This window comes from Dermacentor andersoni, chromosome 3, assembly GCF_023375885.2.
Source record: "Dermacentor andersoni chromosome 3, qqDerAnde1_hic_scaffold, whole genome shotgun sequence".
Taxonomy (NCBI): domain Eukaryota; kingdom Metazoa; phylum Arthropoda; class Arachnida; order Ixodida; family Ixodidae; genus Dermacentor; species Dermacentor andersoni.
Genome location: NC_092816.1, coordinates 98,059,406 through 98,071,437, shown reverse-complemented (window position 1 = coordinate 98,071,437; position 12,032 = coordinate 98,059,406). Strand labels below are relative to the sequence as shown.

The window sequence follows — 12,032 nt, the reverse complement described above, 5'->3', positions numbered from 1 at the left end:
TCAGTTCGTACGGAGCTGCAACGGCAGTTTCTTAAACGTTATGGTTCCTCGCGAAACAACCAATTTTTAAGCATTCCCATACAAGATATATATCAGCTTTACATTAATATGTTGCGATATACGTATGATTCATCTTTACAGTACCTTAAAACGGCTAATATATATCTACCACATGCATGCGCGAAGGCAGTCAACGAAAACGCCCATTTGCAGAAAGCGCTGGCACAGCCGAAAGCCGAAACCGAAAACCGAAACCTCGAGCGAATGTTTTGGACTACGTGGCGTAGAAATACATGTGCATAGGCTCTACCCATGTAGCCTTCGGTGCACTGCCACAGAATGTTGTCGCCAAGTACGGGTTCCTGAACAATTCGCTGTGCGTGTTGAAAAAAGATTTTGACCTCATCGTGGCACTGTTCTTGCTCAAATATTGCAGAACGATCGCATTTTCTCGTTGACTTCGTTTAGTGTAACACTTGGCACGATTAGTCGCCTATTTTTTCAAACAAAAATGAGAAACTGTTAGCGCCTATGGGAAAAATGGCGCCTGAACAGCCGGCCTTGGCACATATCGTGTCGCCGCTAGCCGGCAGCAGCAGGAATGTAAAGGGCGCAAAAGTGCATTTGGCACTGTTTTAGTTTCAAATAGACTCGGTTTGTTCACACAGCGTTGTAATTAGATGATATAATTAATTGAAGTATATTGTAATATTTGTCTTAAGGCCATTAGCAGAAAATTTAGGTGGATATGGAAATTTTGTTTATCCCTCGTTTATGAATTACAATTTTATGTGAACGTATTTCACCCTTTTTCACTAATTCAGGAGTAGTGTGCTATATACCAAGAGAGATATTTAAAATGTTAAACAGTTGAGAATGAAATGACATCTTCTGCAATAATTTGGAATCGACATTGAACAAGAGGGCATTCAGAATGCTGCTTCAACACTCCAGCGTCACGTTCCTGTTATGTCTTTTCCTTTTCATACTCGTGCGTTTTTTGCACACCATGGGACAATGACTAACCCTCGACTGAATATAACATGCCACGCGAACAACGAACACAGCTTTTATATATAGACAAGAAGTACCCGCAACGAACCAAGTGAACAGGCGAAGGTATATGTACAAATCAGAAGAGATAGTTTTTTTTCTTTCCCAGAATTCTGTCGGCATTGTTATAAGAGCGACTAGACGCTCGCAGAAGCTTGCAGGTTTTTGTAACTGTGAAGTATGGCGAAGGTTTCAAGCTTGAGCATGTTGATCATTCTGGTATTTTCTCTATCCACGTTCAAACAAGGAGGTATGGTGCTCGCTGATGCAATGCCGTCGCATAGCTATAGTAAGTGTGGGCGTCATCCGCGATGTACGACCCGTCCGACTACGAGGCGGCCTACGCGTATTTTAACAAGACCTACGACACCACGTCCATGTACGTAACATTTCTTCTAATTATATTTTGCTAGAGACGCTGCTACCCACCTGAAGTGAAGCTACTGCAAATAAGCACCGCGTTTAACTTGACAGAAATATACAGGATGTGCTTCCTCATCTCCAGCAAGTTGTTGAAATGTGGCGGTTCCAATGCAAATTAAAGGAACTGCACGTATGAAATTGTCACGCAAGGAAGCTTACGCATTTTGTTTTATTCTTGTTAATCTAGACAATTTCATAGGTTTGAAGTCCCCCGTGACACTGAATTTGAGGGACACTTAGAAGGGTGGGCAGAGCCAGTGGCTCGGGAATAGTTTATGCCACAAGGTATCAGTTAACGTAGGCTTGGCGCATGATACAACAGCATATTTTTGTATTCCACCTCATGACATTGTAGCCGCGAGGAGATAATCAAACTGAAGACCTGAACTTCAGGCACAGGAGGCTATGGCCACTGAATGAATGTGGCAAGTGCTTTTTACTTACAGATTTCTGGATAATATTTACTATTCACTGCATGCTTGGCAGAAGTATTCAAGCTATTAAACTGGGAAGGTTTAGCAGTAAGGATCGAAGGTGAATACCTCAGCAACCTTCGGCTTGCCGATGACATTGTTCTATTCAGCAACACTGCAGACGAGTTAGAACAAATGACTGAAGACCTTAACAGGGAGAGTGTAAGAGCGGGGTTCAAGATTAATATGCAGAAGACAAAGATAATGATGCAACCTGGCAAGAAAACAAGAGTACAGGATCGCAATTCAGCTTGTAGAGTATAAGGATTACGTTTACTTAGGTGAACTAATCACGGGGAACCATGACCATGAGAAGAAAATTCCAAGGAGAATAAAAATAGGTTGGATCACGTACTGCAGACATCGTGAGCTCCTGACTGGAACCTTACCGTTATCATTGAAAAGGAAGGAATACAATCAGTGCATTTTACCGGTGCTGAGATATGGGACAGAGACTTGAAGACTGACAAAGAAGCTTGAGATCAAGTTAAGCACCGCGCAAAGAGCGAAAGAACCAAGAATAACAGATAACGATAGGAGACAGTATTAATTACTATAAATTATGAAGTTTTACATGCCAAAACCACTTTTTGATTATGAGGCATGCCGTAGTGGAGGACTCTGAAATTTTAACCACCTAGGGTTCTTTAACTTGTGCCTAAATCTAGGTACACGGGTTTTTTCGCATTTCGCCCCCACCGAAAGGAGGCCGCCGAGGCCGGGATTCGATCCCGCGACCTCGTGCTCAGCAGCCCAACGCCATAGCCACTGAGAAACCACGGCGTGTTAAGAGACGGAAAGAGAGTGGTTTGGATGAGAGAGCAAACCAGTATAGACGATTTTCTAATTGACATTAAGTTCGCTGGGTGGGTCATGTAATGCGCAGATTAGATAACCGTTGGACCATTAGGGAGACAAAATTGGTACCAAGAGAAGGGAAGTGCAGTAGAGGACGGCAGAAGACTAGGTTGTGCGATGAAATTAGGAAATTTGCGGGTGCTAGTTGGAATCGGTTGGCGCAGGATAGCGGTAATTGAAGATCGCAGGGAGAAGCGTTTACTGCAGTGGACATGAAAAAGGATGATGATGATGATGATGATGATTATGACGACGACGACGATGACGACGTTGATGGTGGTGGTGATGATGATGATGATGATGATGATGATGATGATGATGATGATGATGATGATGATGATGATGATGATGTTTAACAAGTCTTTAAGCATGAAATTCTGTTCGCTCGCGTTGTCGGTGACCGTCACGTGGCCTTGGGCCTAAAGCCAGGGCCGTTATCCAGGCAAAGAAACCAGAACATCGAGCAAGTTGCGCGAACAAAATCAGATCATCCGGGCAACCAGTCAAGACCGCATTACATACGCTAGTTACTTTCGAAACAAGTTAAATACGCATTTCTGGCTATGAGGCATTCATGTCCTTTACCTGTGGTGATGTGAGCAAGGTCATTGCATATATTACATGTGATGTAACATACGTGTTGCACACAGTTCCGCCTCTTGACGAAAACCAGCACGCTTGTTCAATTGTAAAAACGAAGAAGCTTACGTTCACATTCGTCGGTGTTTACATTGCTCGTTCAAGTGGCTTCGACGCTAAACGATTGCACGAAGTGCTATCAGCGACACGCGGCCCTATGATTCTCATCGGAGATTTTTATGCTCACCATCCACTTTAGGCGAGTTTAAATATTAACTCCAGGGGAAGGAGACTAGCTTCGCTTGCCACACAGGGCGATCTTTACTGCCTAAACAATGTTAGTCCGATATATTTAGGCGGGTTTACATACAGCAGCTGCCTAGACTTGACCCTGGTTTCTTGGCGTCTTGAAAGAAACGTGCAATGGTTACCAAGCATGGAATCACACCGAAGCGACCATATCCCCACATATCTAATGATCAAGGCACTATATAAATGCTCCTCCACGACCCTCTGGCGAATTGACTGGTCGGCGTTTCGGCCGCACATGGAGGAAGTATGTCAGCAAGGGAACCATTCAAGTCTGGAACATGAAATTCAAAAAAGCCATCCAAGAGGCTACGCGCGGTTTTCAGCCTTTATCGAAATATGAAGAATTTGAAGCTGAACTACAGCGACTACCAGCAATTCGCCTGGGGGCTGAAAGAAGATACAGGAGAACTAAATCCATCCATGATCAAACAGAGGCAAGGCGGATGCAAAGAAGATTCAACGTCCCATTTATTCACTACAATCTCAAAGGTGGGAACGTTTCTGAGATTCGTTGGATCCACGTCAGCGATTATCTCAGGTATGGAGAAGCGTGCGCGGACTTCGCGTATCACCGCAACAGCGTGTTCCGTTCAAATCCCTCGCTTTGCACCAAGGTCGCAGAAAAATTAACATTGCCGAAGAATTTTGCTGAATACTTGCCAGCTTGAAGCTGCAATGCTCATTTACACCATGTGCCACTCCTGTGCCGCGGGATTCCCGCGTGGATGTAATATTTTCGGTGGAGGAGTTTGAACCGGCAATGGTGACTTGCAGGCGCTCTTCGTCACCTGGACCGCATGGCGTTACCTATGCGGCGCTCGACACTGTTATGCATAAAGCCCCACTCATGCTGCTAAACCATTACAACTAGCGTTGGCGCAACGGTTTGGTTCCACGTCAATGGAAATTCAGCCGCTATGTTCCACTTCTAAAACCTGGTAAATCACCGTTAGATTTATTATCGTACCGCCCCATCGCTCTGGCCAGTTGCATAGGAAAAATAATGGAAAAAATCATTTTCACGTGCCTGGAATGGTAACTCGGAAATCACAACGTGTACTCCGATGCAGTGGCTGGCTTCAGGCGTGGGCGCTTATCCATAGATAATGTCATCGATTTGGTCATGTTTGTTCAACATCAAAAACGTCTAAAACGACTCACTGCGGCATTATTCCTTGACCCAAAATGCGCATATGACAATGTAGCACGTTATGCCATTATACAGGCTCTCACTGAAGCCGGAATCGGCGGCCGCAATTTTCAGTGAATGTGTAGTTATTTGACCGACAGGCATTTCTTCATGATCAACGAGCATGACGCCACAACTCAACACCAAACATTCCGTGTAGTACAGCAAGGCGGACTGTTGGGCCCGACGCTATTCATCCTAGCACTCATTGGCCTAGTCAGATACTTGGCCTGCGTGCGGCTGTTCATTTCATTTAGGAGTTGCCACCCCGTGCATGGTCAGTCTTCTGGCCATAATTTTCAGCGTTCTCGTGCTCCAGTGCGCTATGCCTATTGTGTCGGAGGGCAGGCGTGGACATCTCGACAGAGCCACTAAGTGATGTATTCTCGGGCGACCACTTTCGGCGTTACTATCGCCTACGCGTAACGTAGTGATCAAAGAGCCGATCAGCTAATCCGATTTTGCTAAACCAGCCCATCAGCGCGCGCCTTATGTCCGAGACCATAGTATCCCCGAAAGTGATCATCGCAGTGTAGGACTCCAGATGACGCAGCGTATCCACAAAGCAGAGCGATAGAGGAGGCCCGGTTGCTACAGGACACGTTTGCAAGCCACGCATTTGGATTCCAAGCGTAGGCTTCGCGGGGGTGCCACTAAATGGTTCCGAGGGTTCTTAGGGAAGCGCGATAGAGAAGTACCCCTGCAGTACACAGCAGATAACAAGTTGCGATGGTGGCAATAGGTTGCTTGGTTATATTCATTTCAAGGCTAAGCTCGTTATGACTCAATGCTTAACCCGACATGGGTGACCGTAGATGCGGGTCTGTGTAGGTACCGCTGTTCGAAGAAGTGCTTCACGCCGAATCGGAGTACTATCTGTGATATCTTTGATGACAACTTTGGTCACTGGGTGTGCGTCAGCAACTGCATGCTGCTCTTAAATGAACCTCTGGGATGCCAACTTGCTTAAATAGATGCGTTCTACTGGGAATGTTCCACTTTACAATGACCAAATTCATCCCTTATATTTTCCGATCTTACCTGGAATGGAACACCCATCCCAAGGACACATCAACGACAGCAACCCGACACATTAGCAGGCTGCGCTACAGATGCACTGGGTATCTACCGCTTTTCAATGAACGTCTTTCACGCCACCGCTTTAGCAAGCTGCGCCACGAAATAACTAGGTGTGCGCCGCTTTTCAATTAGTCTCTCGACAAGTTGGATCACTGCAAATGTGCCACTAAGTGAGGAAACAGTTCTTCGTTTTGTGTATCGGAGGCCACGCGTGTACTTCTCGGCACAGATTGTCCATAAATAAAGCGCCACAGAGTAGCCCGGTTGCCTTATGACGCGTTTCGGAGGGCTCGAACGCACCTTTGTATTTGGAGGCCACGCACAGACTTCGTGGCAGCGGCACTGTATGGCGTGAAGCTTTCATAGAAGTGGAGGAAAAGAATTGCGACGCTTACCAGAAAGTATGCGACCGCTATGATTGGCAACATGGCAACAAATACGGTACGGCAGCCATGGAAGAGAAATCGGCTATTACTGACTACCCCAAAGGAAAAAAACGAAATCAGGAACGAAACATTTGATCTTACTAAAGGGGACTAAAAGCGACGTCAGGATGTCTTATAACACCTAGTTATAGAGCGAGGTACACCAAGGACGAAGACGCATGTACGTGCTGCGGTAAAGCTAACCAAAAGAAGGAACATCTTTCATTTAAATGTAAAGATATCTACCCATCAGCCGGTTTAGGCTCATCAGGCCTCCTCAAAGCCCTTGGGGGCAGGGATAGCTGGGGAAAGTATACATGTCCGGATTAGAGATTAGTATGAGGAGATTAGAGGTTTGGTGGCAGAAGCGTAGCGAAACCCCAAACAATAGAAGCTTACAAAAGCTGTTCCAAGTGATGGTTCAAATTGTTTGATGCTAGGAATTCCGTGTGTTTGGGTGCTTTCTTAAAAATACATGTAGGAAATTAGGCAGAATAAGAAGAGGTAGGTGGCACAACCCAGCACCCCATTTCAAAGGGCAGGCTCATAGCATCCCCTCCATCCATCCAGAAGCGTGACTCTCGCTGCTGTACACTCCTGATGCGTAACTAGCTTCAACGGTAGCACTACGCTTTGTCGCAATATTGATTCAATGCTAACGCACTACTGCCGACAGTCGCTCGGAAATGGGTCCTGCCGCGTGTTATGTTTTGGTGAACCATTTTCTTGCGCACCATATTTACCTATTAATTTGGGTCTACACATGTGGAAATTGATTTTTTAGACATATTGATGAGGTATGTGTAAGTCCACATTACATAACCTAAACGATCTGGGTTGGGTGCCTTCTCAGATGTACGTTTATAATTAGGTTTAGCACATCTTTCTCGTTCACTACAATATCATCCTTTAAAAAGTATGATTCAATATCAAGAAGCAGAATTTCGGGCTAATCAGCCGTAAAGCCAATCTAATGCACCCACCAAGTGTTTTTCGCAGTTCTAGAGTGTCAGTAATAGTTAAAAATTAAATCTAAATGAATTGAACAAAGCACCTAGGGTGGGGGTGGGGATAAGGGCAAGAACATTCGCGAGCTAAGTTTAGATAAATTTGGCAAAGTACAGCTTTAGTATTAAGTCCAAGCTGCACTGAATAACTCGAACTTCCTCTGTGAGAGATTACCATTGTCGGGTTTGGCTCACCACTTCTCTTTGCGCGGCGTACTCTTGCAACACGGCGAGGGAGTTGCAGAGGTTCACGGGTTATCCAGTGTAGCAGAGGGCTTTGTTGTACATTTTTCAGTTGTCAGTAGTACAAAACAACAAAAACATGTTTTTACAGTATTCTTGAAGAAAGTAACGAATTCATTGAGAACATATCAACACAATAAATTTTGGATGAATATAGAATGAGTCAGTAAAACGATCAATGATGAGCGTGTAATCACAGCGGGCAAAATAACACAATGTCGAATAAAGAAAAATGCGTTTTTGCAAGTTTTATCGAAACGGAATCATAAACAGTTTTGTAATTTCAAATACCTTCGATAATTTCACACCTATAGCCTATTTCAGCCAAATGGTCCCTAAAAAAATCTAACAGACACCTCTGGTATTCCTGTTCGCTATTTATCTTAGACAGCATGACAAGGGTAAGTTTGCCAGTGCAGTGAAGATGCAGGGTATTCATGGCCAGAAAATGAAAGAGACTATGAAGTACCCGCTGTGTTGAAATCTATAGAACTAAATTAGAGGAACGCAATTCATGCTGACAAAGTGATGTGCTTAAGGTACGCATTTGAATAAGTGATGTACCACAGGACAGTAAACAGCAATATTATATACAGAATTGCCACCTCTGTGCACTTGAAACCATACTTATTCAATATTAGCTGGGCCTTGAAAGATACTACTCTTTATTGTGCCTTTATTGTGGAAATCTAGTTAGCGAAGAACAGCCTGATCATATTGGCGATTGCTAAGAGTGTGGTGATACGGGCGTGCTAGGGCATCAAACTAAGCGGCAGCAAGTACAGTGAATGAGAACGAAAGAAAACCGTTGGCATTTCGCAGTCCCCACGAAAAAAACCCGTAGGCTTAACTTGTCTTTTACCATCTGTTCCGCGCGGCCCAGCGAATACGCATTTGTGTGGCATGCACACAGCTGCTCAGAGGAAATGATAATGCATGCCTTTACAATGCTCAAGGCAGCAGCGGACGCAAGAACGCTGCCCTGGCTCCCTGCAGAGCCGACTTCGGAAGGGTGATAGGACGGGCATTTGGCTTCGTTGCTTTTGCAGCCAAACGCAGCGCGCCTCTCTGGTGACCTTTTGACTCTCCACGCTTGGGCCACATATGGCGGTCCATATACAATGAGAGCACGATGCTGGCTGTGGAAACGGCAATTACGTGAATGTCCCTAGAACGTCCGTGTAATTGGTATCCCTGCGTTGCAGGTGCTACAATGTGGAACCGAGTCCGCCAACCAACCACCATTGGCGTCATCGCCAGTGAGGCCGGTAAAATGCCAATGCCCAATGAAAACTGTTTGAAAAATATTTAAACCTACGAAGTCTACTATTCGGCTCGAAGACAGATTCGCAAAGGTCATTATTTCATTTGGTATTCAATGGTTTTGAATATTCGCGAACCTCTACCTAGGAATTGTTCTTGTCATTTATGTATGCACTCGATTGTGCCAGTATACAAGGGATATCTTTGATATAGCGGTTTTTGCTGCGTCTATATCATAACGTTCCATGGTTTATTTAGACGTTTGCAGGATATTCAACAATTTGGCTCCGTTTCTAGCATGCTTCACTTTCAGGGCTGAATTTGTAATCGTACAACACCCAGTTTGACTGCCTGGAATGTCACGCTCATTGCACGAATACACACATATTATATTTGCCATAAATGGAGTTGTAAAACTAGATATTAGCATTGCTAAGCTTCTGGACCAGCGAGTAATTATATTCGGCCACATTATTTACTCAAATCTGCTCCTTCTAGGCACAGTGATGTGTTTTCATTTGTGGCACTGCTTTTAGTACTGCCGTTACTTCTCCCAAGAACAGTTCATTGATGTCGTCACAGTCTAAGAAGTTTCGAGGCTATCATCATCGTCACCGTGCTGCCATCGTTGTTGGGCCATCTTCGTTGATATGACGCCACCTTCTTTGAACTCGTTGTGGCGTTATTTGTTTTACGTATTAGGCATCCTCAGTATAACAGAGGTCCTGAAGACGCCACCTTCATTTACGAAGCTAAAATTATTAAGTCAATGTTTCCTTTTTCATGTTGTTTTTGTTTTTTTTTTCGTTGTCTTTTTTGCTATTGAGATTACGGTTCTCCGGTTTCTGGAAGTAATGAGGCACCCAAGAAACGGGAAAGCCATGATCAGAAGCAATCGCAAGTAATGCAGGCCAGATGGCACACGTGCAGAAGAACCAAACTACTAAAATAAAATGACATTTATTTCATGCTCACTTCTAATTATCTTGGCATGGGTACAAAAGTGCCCAGATGCAACCCCACCTGCATGGCTTCTTGGTATGTGAAGTATGATGATGTTTTCAAATTCAAATGTTTTACTCGGTTTGGAAATATTTTCTTCCTGTACACGATGAGACAAGGCGGCCCATTGTATGAGTGCTGTTGCAATGAGTTCACATAGCTGTACTAAACATAGTCCTAGTCCACGTTATGAGATGTCATCGGCAACCATGAAAAGACCTCCGATAAAGATTTTAGAAATGCAAAGTGCGTACATCCTCTTTTTACTCTGAGCTAACCCCTCTTAGCGCAAAGCTGCCTACTGAATAGGACGTAAAGTAAAACAGTAGCGTACGCGTCCTTCCTCTCTCTCTCTCTCTGACAGACACACATGTCCGGATGGGAGAAGTTATAAGATGAAAAGTAGGCCGAGATAAAAAATGCAAGCAGGGTGGGGTAGTAAAAAGATGGAAGCTAGAGCTATTGCCTTTATCACTATGACCTTATGTTGTAGAAGGAAGTTATCAGGAAACCATAGTATGTATTCGGGTAAACAGATATGTCAAATATAAGCCCTTTCAATATTTCAAACATAATATTGCGCAATTAGAAAGTCGGTAGGTATGACAATTGAAAAGTTTGGCTTGAACGTGCCAGAGCAGAACACGGCGCAGGGTGCGGACACAACGTCAGTCGCAGCGCGCTGTTGAGTACTTTTTTAAAACTTCATTAGAGACACAAGCCGTTGAGAAGGTGGTCATCCGTATCGACCTGCACCACTAAAATCACGATAAAAATTAGGGGATCCTGGGCCCTCGAGCTTTAGCAACGAAGGTATGAACATAGCAAACAATGAAGCCAGCCGCTTAAAAAAATTATCAGTCAATTATGTATTCAAACTTGTGATTTTGATGACAGCAAAATCTCTCATGAGCTTCACATTCTTTACCTAGAAAAGGAGGGAAAACGAGCAGAAAACAGCTATAAACAACAGTACGAAAAGAGGTACTTATACCACAGCGCTGACTAACAACCAAGCGTCTTTATTCTTTCAGTCAGCCTATATATAATCCACTGCTATCTCAAAGAGGACTGAAAATTGGAGTGAAAATTGGAGTGAAACGCAATATTTGGTGGTGGTGGGTCTGGAGCCATATTCCATTTTCCTTTTCCTGCTTGTAAGAAAGAAAGCCTAATACCAATTTCTGTTTTCGATATTTGTTTGGAAATTAAAATAAAACTGAGTTTTCTGATAAGTTCCTTTGTGTTCATGTCTAGTGAGGTAATGTAAGCGTCGGAATAGTTACTCCATCGACCAAGTAGCGTGGTTACTAGAGAGAAAAATTAGAAAGAAAGCTGGGTCTTCAACAATAATTTGGGTTTAATTTCACACAACCTTGCAATGAAATATGATTCATGTAATTTATTGCGTTTGTTATAAAAAAACTGTTTTCAAACAATTTTAGTTTATTTGATCAGCCTATTGATGTCATATGTTTAGAAAGCGGAACTGACTGTGCATGTTATGAATGTTTTATGAACTGGATTCTCAAATAATATCCCTACCCTAAATGCTGCACGTTACATGTAGTAACTTTCACGAGATGGACAACATTTAAAAAATTAATATGCTTATATTTCATTAGGTAGAGAGTGCGCCTGCTTCATGCTGCTGTAGTCATCTTTGTGTGTAGGCACACCTTGCGTGTGATTTTTCCTTGAGAGCGGCACCCATTGAGGGCCATCCTTACTAATTCTAAGTGCTTATCATAATCGCTGATACTTTTCGGCCTCCTATACATTACAGACGAAGGACGGCCTTGGAAACTCGACCATCGCAATTTTTCATTGATGATGCTCAACAGGCGTTTGGGTATTGTGTTTTTGCTGAGGGAATATTTAGTAAAAGATCACCCGAAGTGCGGTACTGTGTTTTCCTCCTACACGTCCAGAGCTGTTCCGCGAACCACCAACTCAGGCAAACTTCAATAGAACCACATCTTGTTGGTTGTTGTGTGCGTACCAGTAGGTATCGTGTAAGACTAGCAGCCCTGGTGACTGCGGTATCATATACATGAATGCTAAAATACAACACTTTGTTTGTTCAGTTCTTCTACTCGTAATGTGTTTATTGCACTTTGTTTGC

The 12,032-nt window shown here is 43.8% G+C and overlaps 1 long non-coding RNA gene across 1 annotated transcript in view; it reads left to right on the top strand.

The window, feature by feature from the left end:
- The first annotated feature begins 1,098 nt into the window (after positions 1 to 1,098).
- Positions 1,099 to 12,032, top strand: part of LOC129387264 (uncharacterized) — a 32,071-nt gene continuing 21,137 nt past the window's right edge. Inside the window, exon 1 of the long non-coding RNA XR_008614522.1 lies at positions 1,099 to 1,432. This is a non-coding gene — a long non-coding RNA (uncharacterized lncRNA). The remainder of the gene's footprint in view (positions 1,433 to 12,032) is intronic.